The sequence below is a fragment of the Corvus brachyrhynchos genome, unplaced genomic scaffold, assembly GCF_000691975.1.
Source record: "Corvus brachyrhynchos isolate BGI_N302 unplaced genomic scaffold, ASM69197v1 scaffold162, whole genome shotgun sequence".
NCBI lineage: Eukaryota > Metazoa > Chordata > Aves > Passeriformes > Corvidae > Corvus > Corvus brachyrhynchos.
This window is the reverse complement of record NW_008236696.1, coordinates 2,818,969-2,829,157: the sequence shown is the minus strand read 5'-3', so window position 1 is coordinate 2,829,157 and position 10,189 is coordinate 2,818,969. Positions and strand designations below refer to the sequence as shown.

Genomic DNA, 10,189 nt, shown 5'->3' with positions numbered 1-10,189 from the left:
ATGAAAGTATCCTGAAGAGGAAGTCTCCAGGGAGGGGGAAGAGCTGTGAACCAGTAACTGCAGAGTGTGCCTTGGAGATATGAAGTTAGGAGGAGAAGCTGAAAATGTGATATGTCTTTTTCAGTTTGACCTCAGCCTCTAATAGTGTTTGGCAAGTCAGCCTGGCAGATAAATTGGTTCATATTAGAAAATGGGGTTGATTTATTATGAAATTGATTGCAACCCTGTCCTGTGCTGAAGGCATTAGCGATAACAGCATCGGGTGCCTCAGCTCTTAACTAATGGGCTTTCCCCAGGCTCTGCACTGCTGCCAGGCTTTTACCCACAGCCACCAGCATCTAAACCACACACCTCTGCTGGTCCCTTCCCATGGGTGCAAAACCCTTTCCAGGCAGGGCTCTGTCAGGAAGCTGAGATGCCCTTCAGGGAGCTGGCCTTTCCCAGGATATACAGACTTGCAGGAGCAGGGCCAGTGAGACATTTGCAACCAGCACCTTGAAATATATCCAAGCATTGTATCTCTTCTTCTTGTGACTGTTTTCTGAAAATGGGAAGAGTTACTGGAAAAAAGGAAAAGTATCCACCAAACTCCTTCTGTTCATGGAATCACAGAATGGTTTGTGTTGGAAGGGACTTCAAAGATCACCCAGTTTCAATCCCCCCTGCCATGGGAAGGGACACCTTCCACTGTCCCAGGTTGCTCAGGGCCCTGTCCAGCCTGCCTTGAACGCTTCCAGGGATGGGGCAGCCACAGCTTCTCTGGGCAGCTTTTTCCAGTGTCTCACCACCCTCATAGTAAGGAATATTTTTTAAATAGCCAATCTAAATCTATGCTTTTTAAGTTTGAAGCCATTTGCCCTTGTCCTATCATTACATGCCCATGAAAAAAAGGCTTTTCTTCCTTTCTTTTCTTTAGTGAAGTTGAAAGCTCTTTTAGCCACAAAGAAAAGCCATCACCAAATGTAATGAGAGAGTTTCACTACTTTTTGCAATGACAGCCATATTCACCCACAATTGCCATTACCTGCGGTGCAGTTGCCTCAAATTCCTCAACACACTGGGGAATAGACTTTCCCCCTGGGACTGATTAAAACACAAATGAACATACCAAACATAATGACCACGGTGACCCTGTAAACAATTTGGGTTGTATCTAATATGGGAAACTCTAATCTACTACTTGGAGTATTGTTACAGATGTAATAAATAAATAATAAAAAAAAAGAGTATGTCTGGTGTCAAAAACATCTTTTGTTCCTGCCTTTCTCTTTGGACACTTCTGGGCTGTACCCAAAGGAGAAAAGGATTTTCCAGTTAATTTGCTGTAGTGGTAGTTAAGGCTCTCTCAGCAGTTGTGTTTAGAAATCACTGAATAGCAAACACTGAAGTATTCAGTGGCTGGCCTAAGCAATACTTTTCAATATTTTTGAAGGAAAAAAGTTTTCAATGATTGAAATGCACCTTTAGACATTTTCCAAATGAAAAACTTCAATATGAAGGAACTGTGCGGCTTGAAAGGAAAGCTCATTGCAAGACAGTGTGTAATTGGACAAAACTGAAAATAAACTTTTCAAAATAACTGAAAACAAATTGATTTGGGGAATGAAGGAAGGTTAAATTTTTATAAATGTTTTCCAACAACTCCCTGCCAATCAATTGCATATTGAGTCTCTTTTGGAATAAATTACTTTTCAGGTAGAGATGACATTTGTTACACCACCCATATGACAGCCCCTGCTCCTTACAGTGGCACAAGGTTTTCTGACTCTGCTTTTGCCATCAACTTCAGCAGCATTCTGAGGTGTGAGAAAGCCATACAAAATAACTGCCCAGTGAGCAGTGAGGAACAAGTGCACAACACAAACTTTTTCAGAGAACGGCTATTTCTGCAGGAAGCACTCAGTATGTCTTCAAACCAGCTTTGGAGATAACGTCTTTCTCTTTCCTAGCCTAACAAAAAGTAGGGCACATCTGGCAACAGCTGCTACGAAGCCAAGAGGCACTAATGTGTGTCTTTTGAAGCAATATATTCATGTGGCCAAGAGCCACAGTCATCTATTCCAGCAGCCAAATCCTCTCAAAGCCGTGCCATACTGTCCTCTCAGGGTCATTGCTAGTTCTCGCTGAGAGTGCTGAGCCCTGGCTGGGCTCACCAGGAATTGTTCCACTCCCACATGGATGTGCCTGAGCTGGAGGCCCTGTAGCAGCCAAACTCTGCTCTTTTAACAGCACTCCTGGGAAGAATTCACCACAGAAGAGCAAAGGGCAGCTTTCCCTCCACCAGCATCAAGCAGGTAATATACAGCTATGAGTAAGACATCTGGGATCCCTGTATGTTTCCAAATTAATTTTTATAGGGTAACACCTTGGCCTGAGGAACACTTCTGAATATTATGAGTAATTGTCTAACATGTCACTTTTCCGGGCGTGTGCTTTTATCATTAACACCTCCAATTAGCAAAAACACAGACTCTGAGATGTTCCTTTGATTTAAAAGGTTATAAATTTTGGATGCAATGTCAGAGAGTAAATTTTACAATGCAGCTGAGCTGTGGACTAATTAAAAGACTACCCCAGTACTCTTCTCAACCAATACATCTCAGATTTGTGACAGCCTTCAGGAAGAGTCATGAATTATGCCATGTGCACCATATGCAATCTATTGATCTCTCTGTGTGTACATATGCTGTGTGTGTGTGTATGTGCACCAGAGCCCATGTTGATGATGGCTTCTTCACAACTGTGTGAAAGTTTCTCATCCCAGAGAATTTATAGCAGTGCAATTAATGATTGCAGTCATTTTGCTTTCTTGCTACTGCAGGGCTACTACTGCTCTTTAATTCCAGATGCCCTTGGAGTCAGAGCTGGGCATCTCCTTGCCCATGAAGAGGGCTCACCTACTGGCATTGCTCTGGTGCACAGAGGTGAGTTTTATCCATCACTGAGCTGTTCCTTGGGTCCTGACAGAGGTACCCTGATCTATGCCTTGTGGACCTTGTTGATTCTGTATATTGTAAAGTGAAAATAGGAAAAACACCCATGTTTCACTTGACACTATGCATTGAATGGTGCCATATCCTTTAGGCTTGGCAGTTAATGTTTGTGGTCAGCAGCAGTGTCTCCCTTGGTGCTCCACCTGACACAGAAAATCAGGATATCTCTAGGCTGTGTTTCCCAGGGCAGTGTACAATGGCTTTCTGCTTGCCAGGATCTCTTCCAAAGCCAGTGCCTGCAAAGGACAAGGTTCGCATGACAGTTAGCAAAGCAAATATATAAAGAACAAAAGGACAACCTATGTTTGAAAAATAAGTTCTGGGGTGACCAGGTGCAAGTGAGAAATTATATCAACCAACTTTAGGTAGAAAAGTCCAAAGACTTTTCTTCAGAAATCTCTGAAGATTCATGGATCAGGTTTTTCCTTTTTCTCAGTCATTCTCCTCCTGGCTGTTGACGTCAGTGGATTTGGCACTAGATCAACAGGGAAACAGAGGGACAGTTTCCCCCTACACATGCAGAATTAGAGACTCATACCAAGATAGATGAGCTAGATTTAGATGAGAGGGAATTTCTGTTTGAGGGTGTTCGTGCAAAAAGTATTTTATAGTATTAGGCTTGCGTGAGCTCCCAGTGTAATAACAGAGAATTGTCTAAGCCTTGGCAGGAACATATCCCTAGGACTTTGTTTTGATGAAAAAAAACCTGGAAACCTGCACTTAGCTTTTCTGCTAGCTGTAATTATCTGGCTGTATTGATCATGGTGCTAAGGTTATCTGATGGGTAGGGTGTGAGCAAAGATCAGCTTCAGTCCATGAATTAACGCTGCAGACTGTCAGCTCTAATTTACACACATACAGTCTGAAAATTGTCCTCCTGCAATGGCAGAGCTCCCTGGAATTGACACAGATAGGCAGCATATGGAGCCTGTGCAGCAGGAACGGAGGCACCGGCACTTGGCATTGCTGCTCTGTTTTATGCAAATATCTGGGTTACAAAATCAGGGAACAAGGGCAGAATAAAGTGGGGGGGTCTGGTATTGGCAGACATAAAACCCTTGGTGGCATTAATGAAATTCACAGGCTTGTGGAAAGCAGGACAGGCTCCTCAGCTCTGATTTCAGCCTACAATCATGCAATACCTTGAAGGCAAGAGATGGTGATAACTGCTTTTCACACGTGAGGATTTGCACAGGGGGGGAATCTGTGCAGCCTGTGCAGTAAAATATAGTATTCCATGTTCTCCAATACCACAACCAGAGCCAAAGTACAAGAACCAGCAGTTTCAGGGAGCAGGGCTCTCATTAACATGCCATTATTCTCTTTGGAGACAAGCCTGTCCTTTCTGCTGCTGGTCTGTTAGATAGGGTGGAGACAGGAGGAGAAGCAGGAGATGATGCCCCTCCTGGCTGTGTTTTGTACCCTGTACTGATGTCCTGCATGGATAAAATACAGAGGACCCAGCTCGTCCCCTTCAGGCAGCTGTTCCATCAGGGTGCTCTGCAAGGAAGATGTACAAGTCAAATTAGCTGTGACCCACTAAAAGGTCCCCATAAAAGGCGTTCACATCACCAGGAGAAGTGACAGAGCAGACCTGAGGCCCCACCCCACTCCACTGCTGTCATTTGACTTTTACCATGACTGCTATGTAGTTGTCTGTCCATTCACAAGCATTTGTTTTGGGCTTATTTGGGTATATCTTGGCATTTGAGAGGTGTCAATCTGCTAAAACTGAAGTGGCAATAGCTAATCACAGCTTTATTCTCTGCAGAACATAACAGCAAAGCATATGGCTCAGCAGCATAACTTTCTGGGCTAACAGTATGGTCAGTTCTGCAAAAAATGTAAAAAAACTGTCAGGGAAATACAGTCTCTGGTCCTTGCTGGAAGCTCCAGGGATTCTGTACTCAGAGATACCTCAAATGAAGGAAAAAAACCCACCCTCCCTCACATCATTATTCATTCAAAAACTGGCAACACCAGGTTTTCTTCTCACCTCTGATATCTTGAGAAAACACTTTGCTTTCAAAAGTGAATTATTTTTGCTGGGTCCTTGAAATTCAGTGCCACTCATTTTGGGTTTGAAAACTCTTGGTAAAGGTTTAGAGATGGAAATTTCAATCCCTGGACCCTAGAGGCCACGCAGAGTGGGTGTTATACTGTATTCATTCAGAACACAGCCATACCCACCTGTCCATCAGAATCTCAGGGCCCCATGTGTGTATGTGCTGTACAGCAAGCAAGAGCTGCAAACCGTATTTGCAAGGTTTCCAACATCCTTCCACAGCGAATTCTTTACAGCACGAATCTTTTCCATCATAATTTACATTTCATACCTGTTTTCCCAAATCTTCAAAGTCAGAAGAGCAAATCCTTCTTTTAGCTATGCTATGATGAAAGCCACTGACTCACAGGAATAACCAGAGTGCAGGCTTTGGCTTAACTTCTTGGCTTGATGCCGATATAACATTTCATAGATCTTTTTTAGGTGTTTCCTATTGTCATGGCAACTCTAATCAAAACCCTTTCCATGAATAGCCCTGTCAATTGCAGTACAAGCTCCTGGCTGACTACAGCCTGCAGTTCTGCTCCAGTGTGGTTTCACAAGCTCCTCTTGCTTGACCTTTCATCTCCTGGCTTTCCCCAGATCCCTTATTGCTCAAGCCAGAAATATATCTTTTGTTTTTCAAGAAAGCTTTAAAAATCTTTATAAGTGATAAATAACAGCCAGATCTGGCAGCTGACTCCAAGGAAGGGAGTTGCCTCAGGAGGGATTACAGGCTATAATAAGCACCTCTCCTGTACAACAGAGCACGGACCACAGTAAATCCCTATGAGTAGTGGCTCTGGCAGAGCCTTGAACTCTGCACCTGCCCCAAACTGCCCTATAACACAGAGGAATGACCAGATCTCTAGGGAAGGGGTGAGTTTAGTAAAGGGGATCCCACTTGTGAGCAACAAATCCGTCGGCAGGATTCCCTGGCAGTGCCATGGTGGAGCAAAGAGATGCCACCTGTGTCCCCAAAGTCTAACACCCCCCTCCTTGCCCAGCTCTGGGGCAGCAGGGTGGAGAATCCAGGCTGCTAGGTTTGGCTTTCTGTATTTGATTTTTTTCTTAAGGTGTTTGAACAGCCACATAGCAAATTGCAGCACTGTGGAAATCGAGTTTGCCCTTGGACTTCAATGGGGCCAGGATTGCACCAGCTCTCTCTAAGATATTCTTACCAGGGGCTGAAAGAGTTTATCAGAAATAATGTGTGTTTTTCACATGCATCTTGTCTGAGTCAGTATCATCCCCAGACATGGAAAATAAAGCAGAGAGAGGTGTAATCTCATGCCTTAAGGTCAGTGCATCCCTTACCCCAGGCACACAAAAAAGGTCTCTGGAGTTTCCACTCCCATGTGGGAGCCACTGCTACAATTCATTATTTTAAGCACTCACCAAAAAAAACAAAACACACAAAAAAAAAAAAAAAAAAAAAAAGGTAGGAAGGAAGGAGGAATAGAAATTACAGGGATAAAAATCCTTCTTTATATATACATATATATTATAGATATTCTATATATATAGTTTTGTCTCGTCTTGTACCTTCAACCCTGCTTTAAATAAAAGCTCACAGACTTGTCGGTTTCCATCAGGCAAAAATTATTATTCGGCTTTAGAAAGAACATCTTGCCAAGTGTTGCAGTTCAAAAATAAGGAAAACAGCTCTGCCAAAATGCAGCAAATGTGATTACACAAAGCCAAGAAGACCATAATTAGATCATTACCATGGAAACAACCTAATTACATGTGTAATGCAGCAAGGTCTGAGCTGCGCATCCGAATGTGTTTTGCTATTGTCTAGCAGGGCCATAGCACTGCCATTTGCCTCGTGTTATTAAGCCACCTTGATCATTTTGGATCGGGTTTTCTTGGAATAAGTCCCCCTCCCCACTATGCAAAGAATTAAACTGTGCATGAAATGACTTGAGCAAGACTGCCTGAGGCTCGCGCTGTGTGCAGGCAAACGGGATCCTGCCTGCACCACCACGGGGATGGGCAGCCACCACTTGAGAGAAACTCCCTTGCAGCAGGATCTGGAGCTCCCCAGGTAACAGCCACATGCAGGAGTTGACATTTGATCTTAAGTGCAACCCTGGACAAGAAAGCTGAGCTTGCCAGGGACTTGCTAATGGTTGCTGCCTTCCTCTGCCTTCTATTAATTTCTCCATTGCTGCAGTAATTCATCACCACAGCAGTGGAGATGGCATGGAATGGCCAGGCAAAGATGCCCACGAGGTCCCCTGATCCACATGTTACTTTCTTGCATAACTGGACTATTCTGTGGAAATGGGGGTTAAGCAGAGCTGGGTTATGATATTGTCTCACTGGTGGAAACTAAATCACTCCTGAAGGACACTGTCATGGATCATTTCCAGGCAGAGAAAATGAGGCAAGGTCAAAGAACATGTTTGTCAGCTTGGAGGATCAAAGCACAATTGTGAATAAACTACATGTAATCCAGAACAATTTCAGAGAGGAAAGCCAGGCCTGTACATACATGGCTTCATGCCTTGCAGCATAAAATTAGATGCACAGGGAGAGACAGGGGAGTCATCAGTGAATCTCTGCTATTATCTCCACAGGCCCACAGCCCACTGCTGCTGAATCATGGGGTTGTAGTAAATGTGACCTGCAGGGTAGGTACACAAAATGATGGCAAGCACTGCCACCCCCTTTCATGCACATTGGATTTCTGTGTCCATTCTCAGGCAGACTGGCCACACTTGGCCACCCCAAGCAGGAAGGGAAGAGGATGGCTCATTAGCTGATGGGTAGAGTAACAAGGCAAAAGCCAATGGGACTGTCTGGCAAAGCTACTGCTTCTGCTAATTAATGAGGAGAGATGGTTGCTGGGCCAACTGCAGATGTTGCTGCAAATTATGCCATTGCTATCCCTGCCAGCGAGCTCTCGCTGCAGCTCGCACATCTCCAGGTGTTCTTGCCACAACAATAGTCCCTGCTGTTCATTTTGTCTCCTTACAGGGAAAATAAAATACTGCCTTTTGGTGGGGAAAAATGCTCATTTTGAAGAGTTTTTCAAGCCCAGACTCCGCTCCTTTAATTTCTGTCCCATTTTCCTTCCTCAAACTCACTTCATTTTCCATTCAAATTGCTTTCCAGAGCACAAAATAAGGCTGGAGAGAAGCGCCCCGAGCAATGCCAATTTCCCTGCTCGGTTTCCCAGCCAGGAACACTCGGACCATGTCTTGAGGAAACTGCTGACACCTCTTCCCACCTCAGCTCTGTCACTGTCCCCCATGGGGCTGTTGGTGATGCAGACCAGGCTGGTTCTGCTCTGGCTCTGAACAGCCTGTTTCTCCCCCACACATCTATTATACAAACTCATGTAAGTTCACTGGGTAAAGCCTGATGTTCAACTTTTGCACAAAGTCAGCAGAATGAAAGAAAAAGGAGAAGCCCAACCCCCACTGCTTTCTCCAGTTTTGCTCCGTATGCAAAACCTGTCTGTACAGTTCTGCTGAGCGCTGATGCCCTACTTTCATCCCTCACATAGCTCAACTAAAAATACACTGAGATTTCAAGCAAGGTCCCTGCTGTGAACTGTCTGAGTGAGCAGGCGTTGCTGCAGCCCCAGCCCCAGCCATGCCTGCACCATCCTGTGCTCCTGGCACAATTTTCACCAGCCCTGGGCACCACACAGGATGAGAAAAAGCTGGCAATCTGGAGAAAATCAATACTCCTCCTTTCCATCAGCTCCAGCAAAATGTCCTGACGTGGTGTTGCAAGGGCAAAACTGAAGGAAGAGATGAGATAACTTAGGAGCTACTCGCTACTATTGCTACTATTAGTGGTGTTTGTAACACAGCGGTACCAATGAAGCCCTGCTGGTATCGAGGGTGGTTTAGAGCAGTAACATCTGGAGCTCTGAAACAGTCATGAAAATAAAACCATGGCCAAAACTATTCATACTTGCTTTATGTGCTGAGAAGAGACTACCACGCTATTTTTTTGTCTGATTTGTGCAGTCCTGAGGAAGCAAGATAAATAAAAGTTTGTGGAAACCAATTTTTAAAACAAGGGAATCTAATGGTGATTATTTGTGTCGAAGATAGGGTCAATAAATTTTTCTGCCCTGAAAAAAGTGGCTGAATTTTAGCAGCTGGTTTCTCAAGTTACCCTGAACAATGGGTCTTTTTGACAACAACATGGCTGTCTTAGAGGGCTTCAGCTTGAAATTCACTTTAGCTGTCTTCTGCCTCATTTTCTGTTACATAAGAAGGAAAGTGGAAATTATTTTATGACACCTATGGGTTATTTGCAAATAAGAATGTACATACATGGGTCTAATTCATTGGAGGAATGGTCATTACTGCTGTGACAAGTCAGCTGTTTCCACATGCAGAGCATTAACTTCACAGGTTCCTTGCATGGGGACGTTCCCTGGTTATGGCCATCATTTGCAATACCTGGGATGTGACCCCAAATGTTCCAGCTGTGGGAATGTTAACCTGATAATCCTGTGAAATGTGGCACTTGCTTCCTGCTGGGGGCACAAATCTCAGCCCAGAGCACTGCCTGCACTCATACAGACCTTCTGCCCATGGCAGGACAGGGGCCAAAGGGGCTCCCCTACCCATACAGAGGTACCCAGGTCCTTGTTTAAGAAGAGAAATCAGGCTCTGAAGGGAAGCCTGACGGAGGGTGCACTTCCCAGGGCAGCCCCAACCGTTGCAGAAAACACCTATGATGCAATTCCTTGGCAGATTAAAGTATGAGTAAAATACTTGTAAAGGCCATGAAGGCACACGCATTTAATTTAGACTTCAGGATGCTGTTGCTTTTTTTCCTCTATTAAATATTAATTCCCTTTTAAAGAGTGCTTTTGAGCTGTTTTGAGAACACAACTGGTAATCTAATGTCATCTAATTAATTAAGAATTTCATACTCATATGTATTAACAGTCTGCTATTATTGCTGAGGACATTTCACTGGTATTTAAATATATTGAACCAAACATGAATTGCATTTAAATGGCAATGATCCATACAGCTTCCTGGAAAGGCATGGCTGGGAGATAAAGTCTGACTTTGCCTCCCCAACCTCAATGTCCCAACATTACACTGAGACAGCTCACTGGATTTCACTCCATAAATCAAGAAATCACAAGGAAACAACAGAGTTTCTCCCA

The 10,189-nt window shown here is 44.1% G+C and overlaps 1 long non-coding RNA gene across 1 annotated transcript; it reads left to right on the top strand.

The window, feature by feature from the left end:
* Positions 1–2,135: 2,135 nt before the first annotated feature.
* LOC108444854 lies at positions 2,136–9,060 on the top strand. Its single transcript, XR_001859552.1, has 3 exons — positions 2,136–2,294; positions 2,822–2,924; positions 8,161–9,060. It is a non-coding gene; the product is annotated as an uncharacterized LOC108444854 (long non-coding RNA).
* Positions 9,061–10,189: the final 1,129 nt, after the last annotated feature.